A 12,150-nucleotide genomic window follows, 5' to 3' on the forward strand; every position below is an offset into this window, starting at 1 on the left:
AAAAATAGGTTTAGAATTGGAAGAAACTTTATAGGTCCTCTAATTTAAACCCTTCATTTTATCTGTATAAATCTACAGAGAAGTTAAGTTTACTCCATACACACATTATTCCTTTTATAGGTCCACCTAATGCCTTCTAAAACAAAAATGACTAAAGGCAATGGCTAACTTCCATACTTAATAAATATTTTGAATGTTTTTTTTTTAACTTTTTGCCTTGTATTCCTACTTTATATTCCTACTTTACTTTCTGATTCTTCACTGTCACCTGCTTATGAACTTTACAGCTTTCTTTCTTTCTCCTGATCCTCTGCTTACTTTTCTTGCTTCCTTTATTGATTTACCATGCAGGAGAACATAATTGGTTTTTTGGTGATATCCTTGTCCTTTGTTGTGTGATTCCTAACATACAACTTGGGCTAGAGAGGCCAAAAAAAAAAAAAAAAAAAAAATAGTCCCTCTCTTCAAAGAGTTTAAATGAATGAACACAGGATAACATCAATTCTTTTTCTCTATCTTATTCTAAAGCCTTATATGTAATTGAAATAATCTTTTTCTTCTCTATTCTTTAGAATCTTTCTAATAAAGTCAGGGTGGGTAAAGCAATGATATCCATTTTCACGACTGCTATTTTTTTTTTTTTTGGTAGTTGTAGAAATGCTTGATTAAAATAATACAGAAAAAAAATTAAAAAGTATACATAGATGAAGAGGATTAAAAAATTCTAACTTTTATTTGGGCAATGATATCTAGGTCTCTCAGCAAACCCTGAGGTTTCCATTAAAAATTTAATTGAAATAATTTCAGAAAAGCAGCAGGAATATGATACAAATTCACACAAATCATTAACCTTTCTGTAGTTTATCAACGAAGCTATAATCGCAAGAGATAGAAAGAAAAATTTCCTTTAAAATAACTTAAGAATGCAAAAAAAATGTTTGGGAGACTACCATCTGAGAATTATATGAATAAAACCAGAGTACACTATAAAATTCAAAACACATTTGACAAGGGGCAGCTAGGTGGAGCAGTGGATAGAGCACCAGCCTTGAATTCAGGAGGACCAGAGTTCAAATCTGGTCTCAGATATGTAACACTTCCTAGCTGTGTGACCCTGGGCAAGTCACTTAACCCCAGACTGGGGGGGGGGGGAACCACATTTGACAAATAGGAAAAATATTATTTGTTCATACTTAGGCTTACTTAGTGTACTTATTTATTTACTTATTACTTACTGTACTTATTTAATGATATACAGATCAGACTACCAGCAATTATTTCACAGATCCAAAAAATATAAGCAACAACAATGAATTTGGAGGAACAGGTCAAGAATTTTGTGTAATATTGGAAAACAAGAGATTTGTTTTGTTATTTTATTGTATTTTATTCTAAGGGGTAATATATTAAAATTATGCTTTAAAGCAATCATCATCAAAACTATTTGATATTAGTTAAAAATAGTAATCAGTGAAATACATAAATATTGAAGCCTTGTGTTCAGTCATGTAAAAAATTTCTCAAAAACTGATGGGAAAATTAGAAAACAACTGACATGCAAATTTCCAGTTGGATACATTTAGATATAAAAGAGACACATCATAGACATATTTGGGGAAGTAAGCAGATACCTTTTGTTTGGATAGGCAGGAGGAGAATTCAACATGTTGAAAAGGCAATTTATTACTATGTGTCAGACTGTTTATTAAGTATAGATATACAAATTTAAAAATACATATGAAAATAAAGAGTCTCAGCTAAGAAGAAGCATATAATAAGGAGTTGAAATATAAACTCTGGGAGTAGTTGGTGAATGAGGAAATAAAGGAAGCTTCACCAGAAATCTAGGGAATCAGGAGTAGAATTAGGAGAAAAGTAAAAATGTGAGCATGAGGTTAACCTAGGCACTTTCTCAAAAAGTTAATTTTAGATAGAATCAGTTATAGAATGGGGCAAAAGGGGAGGAGACATTTTTCATGGGGAGAATGCTCTTAGTAAATGGAGAAAAGATTATGTAGAGTCAGAATGGATCCTGAAGAGAAGTGAACATGAGAAATTTATAGAAGATAAATGAGAGAATTTTGATTACTCAGAAATGTAAAAGCTTTTGCACTACATAATTAATGTAGTTAATATTGGGAGGGAAATTAATAATTGGGAGGAAAAAGTCTTTGCAAAGAGTTTATCTGATAATGGTCTGATATCTAAAATATGTAGAGAAATGGAGCCTAATATATATAAGAACAAGAGCTTTTTCTCAGGATAAATGGATAAAGCCATATAAACAGATAGTTTTCCAAGGAAAAATGCAGGCTATTAATAACTATATGAAAAATATGATCCAGTTACATCCATAAGAGTATCAGTGATGACTAAAGAAAAATGACAGTTGTTTTAAAGGCTTTAAGAGAATAGTCACACCAGTGTATTGTTGGTGTTACTGTGAATTGATCCAGTCATTCTGGAAGGCAGTAGGATACTCAAAATTACCAACTGTCTATATCCATTGTTTTAATGATTCCAATACTAGGCTTCTGCCACAAAGAGTTAAAAAAAGAGGGAAAGTTTTTCTTTTGCACATTCAAAGTAAAGGGGGGGGATAATATTATTTATCAGCTCACGTAGTAAGAAAAACTACTAAATACTAAAAATCGAACAAATCTCAAATGCAACTCATATAATCATATTGACTTGCAAATAGCTGTCTGAGTTATCCAGAATGTTCCACATACATTATTTCATTTGACCCTCACAACTCTGCATTAGATACTGTAGATATTTTTGTTTTACATATCTCAAATATGAAACTTTTAGAAGCTGAGACTTGTCATTGACCATACAGTTCATCAGTTAGGATTTGAAACCTAGGATTATTTGATTACAAGTTCCATGCTTTTTCTGTTGTATTCTAGTACTTCTCAACTGAAAAATGACTCATCAGTAACAATTACTTAATGGGAAAAATTAGCTGAGCCATCACTTTTAAAGGTTGTATAGAATCTTACAAATTCATTTATAAAATCTTTTACCTTTCCTCTAATTTTTTTTTTTTTTTTGTCTTTTTGTCTTTTGATGTTTAATTGTTTATCTTGTCTTAATTACTGAATGGCCATTGCTTCAGACAAGCTGAGGCCTGGGAAAGACCTTAGCTAATAATGGCCAAGTGTCCCTTTGCATCTGGGGCCAACTCCAGTTGTTCTGATCTATATCTTGTCACTGGACCCCACAAGGTTCGGAAGGAGAAAGTTAGAGTGATGACTTGGTACAGCTGTCCCTCATTTAAATGCAGTTCACTTACAAGTCATAGCAAGTCACACCTTCCTGATGTCATTTGATAATAAAGGACAAACAACTGCAACACATTTTCAGAATAATTGGGATATTGAATTAGATGAATGTATGTTTCCTGGAATTTCAGATTCTTGTCTTTCCCTTGCTGCTATAGTTAGAATACTGCTGAAGCATTTAAAGGAGTGACAACCTAATTCCAGCTTTAATTTTTTTCATGTCTCAAGAAGTGTAATGAGGGGAAGATTAGGCTAGTAGTAGAATACTGTACTTGGAAGGAGTAGAGAAATAAAGAGGTGAATTTAGAAGATTAGAGCTTGCTTTGTCTCAGTCTTACATGGTGTTTAATAATAATAATCTTCTGAAATGTTTCTCTTTGATAATCAGGTTTTAGGTAACTACTGAAGTAGATAGGTTGCACTGGGTTTTATTTTATGAATTTTGGTGCCAGGATTAATCTTAATGAGGTACTTGTGAAGTACTAGATGCTCCCTTGCTTTTAGTAGAGCAGCTTGTTGGGTACAGGTGATCATTCATGCCTAGAAGCCAACAGATTTGAAGAGTATATAGTAAATATGTAATTTCAAGATTTCTTTTAAAAAAAAGATAATACAAAATCTGTGAATTACATAATAAAGTACCTCTGACTTTATAACTTGTTAAGTTCAAAACCATATGCAGTTTTCTCTCTATCTTCTTTTCAAAGTTATTTAAAAATATCTATATTTGTATACTTATCCCAAAAGACAAAAATATAGAGAATAATGAGTTCATGACTTTTTGTTTAAGGTAAAACATAACATTTTGACTGGAAGATATTTGTGCCAGTTAAGCATAATCAGGTTATATTTTGGGGAAATGATATATAAATGATAACTAGATCAGCTTTTTATGTATTTTCTATTTTCCTAATAAGTTTGGGTGTTGTATTTTGTCCAGTTTTTTTTCTGCATTTTTTGAAATAATCATATGATTTTTGTTAGTTTGGTTATTGATATGGTCAATTATGCTGATAGGTTTCCTAATATTGAACCTACCCCTGCATTCCTGGTAAAAAAAATTCCACTTAGTTATAGTGTATTATCTTGGTTATAAGTTAGTTATAAGTTTGGATAATGTAATTACTCTGAATACTCTGGAACTGTTTCAAATTTTTTACCTGTATAACTTTATTGAATATACTGTATTTTCTCTTGTTTTTCCTTCATTTGCTTTTCTGAATTGATCAAGACCATACATAGTATGATTTTATTTATAAAAAAAAAAGTTGAGTTTGAAATTAGGAAACATGAATTTTTGAATCCTCATGCTTTTTCTGTTACTATTGGTATGCTGTTTGATAATTTTTCATGCTTGCCTCTTCTTATTCCTGTTTGGAATAAGATACTGGAGTAGTTTGCTATTTCCTTCCCTGGCTCATTTGATAGGAGAAGAACTGAGGCAAACGGTGACTTGCCTAAGATCACACAGCTTAGCTAGTGGGTGACTGAGATCAAGATGATTCTTCCTGACATCGGGCCCAGCACTCTATCCACTGTGCCACCTAGCTTTTCTCTACCATAGCTATAATTGGAGGCAAATTATTTTGTATTCCTTCTCAACAGATTCTTCATCTTTTTAACAGTCTAGTTTTTAAAAAATTAGATCCATATAAGATCTTTTAGATTCCTCATAGCCCTGGAATAGCATAGAAGTTTCAGAATAACTCTTTTCTGTTTCACTTGAAGGCTGTTTGTTGTTGTTGTTGTTGTTGTTGTTGTTGTTGTTGTTGTTGTTGTTGTTGTTGTTGTTGTTGTTTGTTTGGGTTCCAAGAGATAGCACTGTTTATTAAATTAATCATATGGCTATTTTTTTAAAAGCATATTTAAATTAGAATTCTAGACTTCAAATTGCCAAAAGGAAGTCCTCTAGGGGGTCTTATTTATTTGACATGTTTTTGTAGTTGAACTTTTTCAACTAGAGAATGTAGAGAATGGGGAATCATGGTTTTTGTTCAAAGTTCCTTATCTATCAGAGCTACTGATTATGGAAAAGGGTGTTAATTTGTTCAGTTTTTCTTCTTATATTGAAATGTTAGATTATCATACAATCAAGTTGTTACCATGTACAATCAACTGTGATAGACTTGACACTTTTCAACAGTGCGATGATTGAAGGTAATTCCAATAGACTTGTGCTGGAAAGAATCATCCACATCCAGAAAGATCAAAGCATATTTTTTTCATCTTTGTTTTTTTGTGGTATTGTTTGTTTGCTTGGTTTTTTTCTTTCTTGTGTTTTCTTTTTGCCCTTTTGATCTGATTTTTTTTTGTACAGTATGATGAATATGGAAATATAGAAGAATTGCACATGTTTAATCTATATTGGATTGATTGCTATGTAGGAGAGGGAGAAGGGAAGGGAAGGAGAAAATTTGGAAAATTAAGGTTTTGCAAAGGCAAATGTTGAAAACTGTCTTTGCAGATATTTGGAAAAATAAAAAGCTATTTATTATATGAAAAAATATATTAGGTAAGTCTTTCTTCCTGCAACTTTCCCCATCTTCATCATTATCTATGACTGAAGATTTTCCTGATCATTGTTTCAATTTTAGTCACAGTATTTTAGATTTGGAAGACTATTATGAGATCAGGTAATCTGAACTCTTGAGGTTGTCTGTAAAGGAGCTGACTTGTGCAAAATTTCATAGCTAGTCAGTGGCAGAGCTGAAAGTAGAAATCATATATACTGAATCTTGGGTCAGTACTCTACATGGCACTATCTTCTATGTAATGACTGTTAAGATTTCTATTATTATTGAAGTTAGGGGAAAATAAGTGAGCTGCCTTAATTCAGTTTTTCTTTTTAAGACTTTTTACCTTCTTCAAATTATACTTTTCTCTGTACTTTTCATGAACTTGATTATGAAGTGGAAGAGCCGAGAAACACTTTTATGTGTTCTTCTATATAATGGTGCTGTGGTAAGTGTGTTTCATTTGAAAAGAAGGGAATTCTCTTTTTCATAATAATTATGTAATCACAGAATAAAATAATTTATTTTACAAAAAGTTTTAAAACCAAATGGAAAGAATGCTAGACTCTGTTTCCTTTATACTTCACTGGAATATGTGAAGTAGAGTATTAGTGTATATACTACTAGGATAATAACCTAGAGAGAGGGCTTCATATGACTCTGTTTATTATCCTAACATTGAACCTCTAGTTCTTCCTTATGGTAAAATATCATTGTAAGCTAGTTTTTAATGAAGATTCAATAAATGCTTCTTGTTTTACATATTAATCCATCCTAGTTTAGAAAAATTCTAAGCATTTCAAAAAAAAATTCAAGAACTCATTTCATGGGGAAATGTTTTTATATCACTCTTAACTTTTTTCCCCTCCTCTTACTCATATTCAAAAACCCAAAATTTCATAGTAACCTGTATTTCACAGATTTATTACAAGCTAATATGCTTGTGTTTCTATATTAAAAATTCTTTATCAGTCATGGTATGTGTTATAAAAAGTTACAAAGTAGGTACAAAACCTTGCCATCAGTTTCAGAGAACTTATTTTGAATGGCTATTAAGGGAGAAATATATTTAAATGTGAGAATAAAAGTTAAAGATACTGCTAATTCATTTATTTATTCAATGGATATTTATTATTATCAGGATATAGTATAGTAAATGTCTGATTTTTTGTTCTAGTAAAAAGCCCTTTCTTGATGGTTATTTAGTGTAAACTTTATCCCACTTACAGTGGGGAACCATACACAGTTTTTAATGAGAATGATAAAAGTGTGGATTTTTTTTTTTTTAATTGAGTGGGCAACTATGTAATACAATGGATAGAGCACCATATCTGAGTTAAAATCCAGCTTCAGATACTTTTTAGCCTAGGTAAGTTATTTAACTCTGATTGCCCTTCCCTACTCTACACCTACTGTAAAAAAAAAAGAAAGATAAAAAAATGGATTGGGAAGAATCCATGGCTGGAAGAAAAATGGCTGGAAGTAGGGAAATTAATATTCTTACATAATTTTGTGGGTATGAATTGATAAGGTCTGGTTTATGGTATTTGCAACTGGAAGAGTATAGATTCCACAAAAAGTTACAAAATAAAAACTGAATACTTATTAAGTATTATTAAGATATGAGGGAAAGAAAAGAGTGAATTGTGATTGTAATTTTGAACCTGGGGTAAAATATTAAATAAATAAAAGTAGAAGAAAAAACTTTAAAAATAAACTGAAAAAAAAATCTTGTTGCAAAAACAAAACAAAACAAAACAAAACAACACATAGATTTTCTCCACCTATTAAGGGGATTCTAGTTTCAGAGAGATGGACAAGATGATTGATGAAGCTTCTTCCCATCTAGGATTTAATGTTCCATGTTCTAAGATCCCTTACAGTTCGATGTTCAATATTATCAAAGTGTTTTTTGATTCTGGCTTAGAGTGTAAACTCTTCTAAGCTCTAAAATTTTGTGTTCTATAACTTTTTTTTTAATTGATGTGAATTCCTTCAAAATTAGGATACAAAATGGGACCTGATCTTAGTTGAATATATATAGAAGCAGACAAAAGAATGAGAAACTGAATGAATCCTATTCTTTTTTTTTTTTTAATTTACTTAGAATTTTTTCACAGTATATATGCATGAGTAATTTTTTTTTATAATATTATCCCTTGTATTCATTTTTCCAAATTATCCCCCCCCTCCATTCCCCTCCCCCGATGACAGGCAATCCTCTACATTTTACATGTGTTACAATAAAACTTAGATACAACATATGTGTGTAAATACCATTTTCTTGTTGCACATTAAGTATTAGATTCCGAAGGTATAAGTAACCTGGGTAGATAGACAGTAGTGCTAACAATTTACATTCACTTCCCAGTGTTCCATCTCTGGGTGTAGTTATTTCTGTCCATCATTGATCAACTGGAAGTGAGTTGGATCTTCTTGATGTTGAAGATATCCACTTCCATCAGAATATATCTTCATACAGCATTGAAGTGTACAGCGATCTTCTGGTTCTAATGAATCCTATTCTTAATGTGCCAGGAAGGAGTTTGGATGATGACAGTTAATATATAGTTTGTAACATTTTCAATAATAATTATAGGAGATATTTAGACAGTTTTAAATTAAAGAATTACAGAATCTCAGCTTTGGAAGGGACCTTCTAATTCAAATCTTAATCAAATGAAAATGTCTTTCTGGTATACCTGATTTAAAAAAAAAAAAAAAAAAAAAAAAAAGGAAATGTATAGAACTTGGCCCTAATACCAAGTTTAAAGTAAAAAAGTGGGCTGGAAAAATAAATAGCAATAACAAAAAAGAGTATTCTACCATAAAGACTTTTATAGCAATAGGGAAACTAAAAACAGAAACCTAAATGAAAAGAATGACTAAAATTTTTACAAGCAAAACCCTTAAGGAAAATCATAACTTTTACCCAGTTTCATCTAGAGTTCCTAGAAGAGATGAAGCAATAAAAAAAAAAGTTTAAAGTATTTTTATAAACAAAATGAGAATACTAGAGGAAAACATTGGAAATGAGAGCAATGGAACAAAGAATTGAAAAGGAATTTACTGCTTGATTTCAGAAAGCAATATGTCTTAAAGAAAATTGTCCAGATCTTAGATGAAACCTTCCAGGAACAATACAGCCAAAATTCAGAACTTCTAGGTCAAAGAAAAAATATCACGAGCAGCCAGGAAGAAAGAATTCAGTTGTCCTAGTCAGAATCACACATGATTTAGCAGCCACTACTTTAAAGGAAGGAAGAACTTGGAAGATGATATTTCAAAAGAAAAAGGGCATAGATTTATCTTACCTAATAAAATAAGTATAACTGAGGAGAGGAAAAAATGGATCCCTAAATAGAGATTTTTCTCCAAACCTTCTTGTTGAAGAGACTAGAGTTGTATAGAAGAGAACACAAGAGCTAAGACAAATATAAAAAGAAAATATATGCAGTCTTTTGGACAACATTAAGCATATGAGATCTTGCTGAATTATTTTAATTCTTACTAGATAGCCTACATAAATTAATATCTGTATTGATAAGTTGGAGAGTGACCATTGGAGAGTAACCAGAATGGTGAAAGGATTTCATTCTTTGTAATACCAATATTTAGTGAAAAAACTTAACTGTTTCTTCAAGTTTAGTTTTAAGAAGTGAAGAACTGAACTGTGATAAGATACCCGAATGGTGGTAGGCATAATAAGTATCTTCAATTCAAATATTTGAAATGCTAGTTTGTGGAGGAGGTTTTCAATTTGTTCTCTTTGTTCTCTGGAGGCACATTTAGGATCAGTGAGTAGAAGTTATAAAGAGTCGAATTTAATTGTTTGATTTTTTTATTTTTTTTTGGTGGGTGGGGGGGTGGTGGCAGAAGAGTCAGCTAGATGGTTCAAGAGATAGAGGGCCAGGTTTGGAATCAGGAAGACTTAAGTTCAAATCCAATCTTAGACGTTAACTTTGTGGGCCTGGACAATTACATAACCCTGTTTGCCTCAATTCCTTATCGGTCAAATGATCTGGAGAAGGAAATATCCATCCACTCCACTATCTTTGTCGAGAAAACTTTAAATGGAATCACAGTAAAATGACTGAACAACAACCACAAATTTAGTTTCTGCCTCTGGAGAAACTTTTTACCAATTAGATGTGTTTAATAATCAATGGGGTGCTTCAAAAGCTGATGGGTTCCTCCATGTTAGAAGACTTAAAGCAAAAACTGGATAGTCATTTGTCATGAATATTATATTGGGAATTCCTTTTATCAATGGATTGTACTAGATGTTTGTTGATGTCTCTTAGAACACTCAGATTCTGTGGTTTTGTGAAGTTGGGATCTTTGGTGCTGAATTGAGGGTGTTTTTTTTTTTAAATCTTGTGCAAAGCATATTTTCATATTAGACATCTTGCAAAGAAAACCCCATGAAAATTTTTTTAAATTAAAAAAAAAACTTTTATCAGTTCATTCTTTAAGTGGATACAATATTTTTCATCTTGTCTTTTATAATTGTCTTGAATCATTGAAGTGATGAAGGTAACTGAGTCTTTTATAATTGATTATCATTACCATATTGCCATTATTTGTGTACAGTAATCTCTTAGTTCTGTTCACTTCATTTTGCATCAGTTTAAGTGAGTTTTCTTGAAAATTATCCTCATTATTTCTTAGAGCAAAACAATATTCCATCACATTCATATGCCAAAACTTACTCCAGCTATTCTCCAACTGATAGGCATCTTCTCAATTTTTAATTCATTATCAACAAAAAAAGAGTTGATAAAAGTATATATGCCATTTTCTATTTTCTTTTTTGTAGCTATTAAATATTATGTTATTCTGTCTTGTTGGCTCCATGGCATTTGATGTTTTTTCCTCCTTAACTCAGAAATTTGGTTATAATGTCCTGGGAGCTTTTCTTCTGTGGCTCTCTTTTAGGAATTTATTGGTAAATTATTTAAATTGTCATGTCTAGGTTCTTTTTTTAAAAAATGACTACATGAGTAGTCTAATAATTCTTAAATTATCTTTCCTTGATATCTTTTATACTTCATTTGTTTTCCCAATGAAATATTTCACATTTTCTTATATTTTTTTTCCTTCCTTTGACTTTGTTTTTTGTTTTTTATGGCTCACGGAATCATTGATTTCCACTTAACCAGTTTTGATTTTTAAAGAGTTATTTTCTTCAGTGAGCTTTTTGTACTTTTTAAAATCAAAATATTTATTCTCTTAATTTTCTTTTATTGCTTTGTTCTTTTCACATTTTCCCTCTATCTCTCTTACTTGATTTAAAAATTATTTTTTATCACTTTTTTAAACTTATCTCTGAATTTTTATTCAACTTGTGTTCTCTCTCTCTCTCTCTCTCTCTCTCTCTCTCTCTCTCTCTCTTTCTCTTTCTCTCTCTCTCCCTCTTTCTTTTTCTTTCTCTCTCTGCATTTCTTCCCCCCCCCCCATTTATTTGTTTTTCCCTTTCTGAGTTTGCTTCTTGAGCTTTTCTATCACATAAAAGCCATTTATGATCGGATTCTTTTTGTTGCAGTTGTTGATCATTTTTCCAGCCTACTTTTTTATTTTGAATTTTATTTTATAGATGGGCTCTGTTTCATTTCTGAAGGTGAGATAAAGGGGTTCTCACCATCCTGTTTCAGGCTTTTTTTCACCCTGTTGTTTTCACAGCCAGTTCAGCTGGCCTGTAAGTTTTCAATGTTTTCAAAGTAGTGTGCTCACAAGAAAATTGGATTTACACACATATATTGTATCTAGGTTATACTGTAACACATGTAAAATGTATGGGATTGCCTGTCATCTATGGGAGAGAGTATAGGGAGGGAGGGGAAAATTTGGAAAACTGAATACAAGGGATAATGTTATAAAAAATTACTCATGCATATATACTGTCAAAAATTTTATAATTATAAAATTAATAAAAAAAAAAACAAAACAAAAAAAACAAAGTAGTGTGCTCTTAGGACAGATATGGTCACAGCTTTCCTGGTGTTTGTTCTTATCTTTACCCAGGAATAGTCTCTTATTCCTTGTAGTTGCCAATAATAGAGGTTCTTTTTGTCCTAGAAATGGAATCTGGAACTCGGGCTTCTCCTTCTTCCCTGCCTTGAAATTGCTACCTGTTCTTTTTCCTTGATATTATTTTATTTTTTTCTTTATAGCCTCAGTACATAGTATAGTATCTTACACAGTTATTTAACTTGCTCAATAAATGCATAATGCTTAATAAATGCTTAGTAAATGGTTATTGAGTGGAATTGACATTGTTACCATTTATATCAGATTCTAGTTTCAATGTTGTATAGAGAGGGCTAATGACAGTATTTCTGTATATTGTA

The 12,150-nt window shown here is 31.4% G+C and overlaps 1 protein-coding gene across 4 annotated transcripts in view; it reads left to right on the plus strand.

The window, feature by feature from the left end:
* Positions 1 to 12,150, plus strand: part of TBCD (tubulin folding cofactor D) — a 436,500-nt gene that overhangs the window by 146,146 nt on the left and 278,204 nt on the right. The gene's annotated exons all lie outside the window — the stretch shown is intronic.

Source organism: Sminthopsis crassicaudata, chromosome 4 (genome assembly GCF_048593235.1).
Source record: "Sminthopsis crassicaudata isolate SCR6 chromosome 4, ASM4859323v1, whole genome shotgun sequence".
In the NCBI taxonomy this organism is placed as follows: domain Eukaryota; kingdom Metazoa; phylum Chordata; class Mammalia; order Dasyuromorphia; family Dasyuridae; genus Sminthopsis; species Sminthopsis crassicaudata.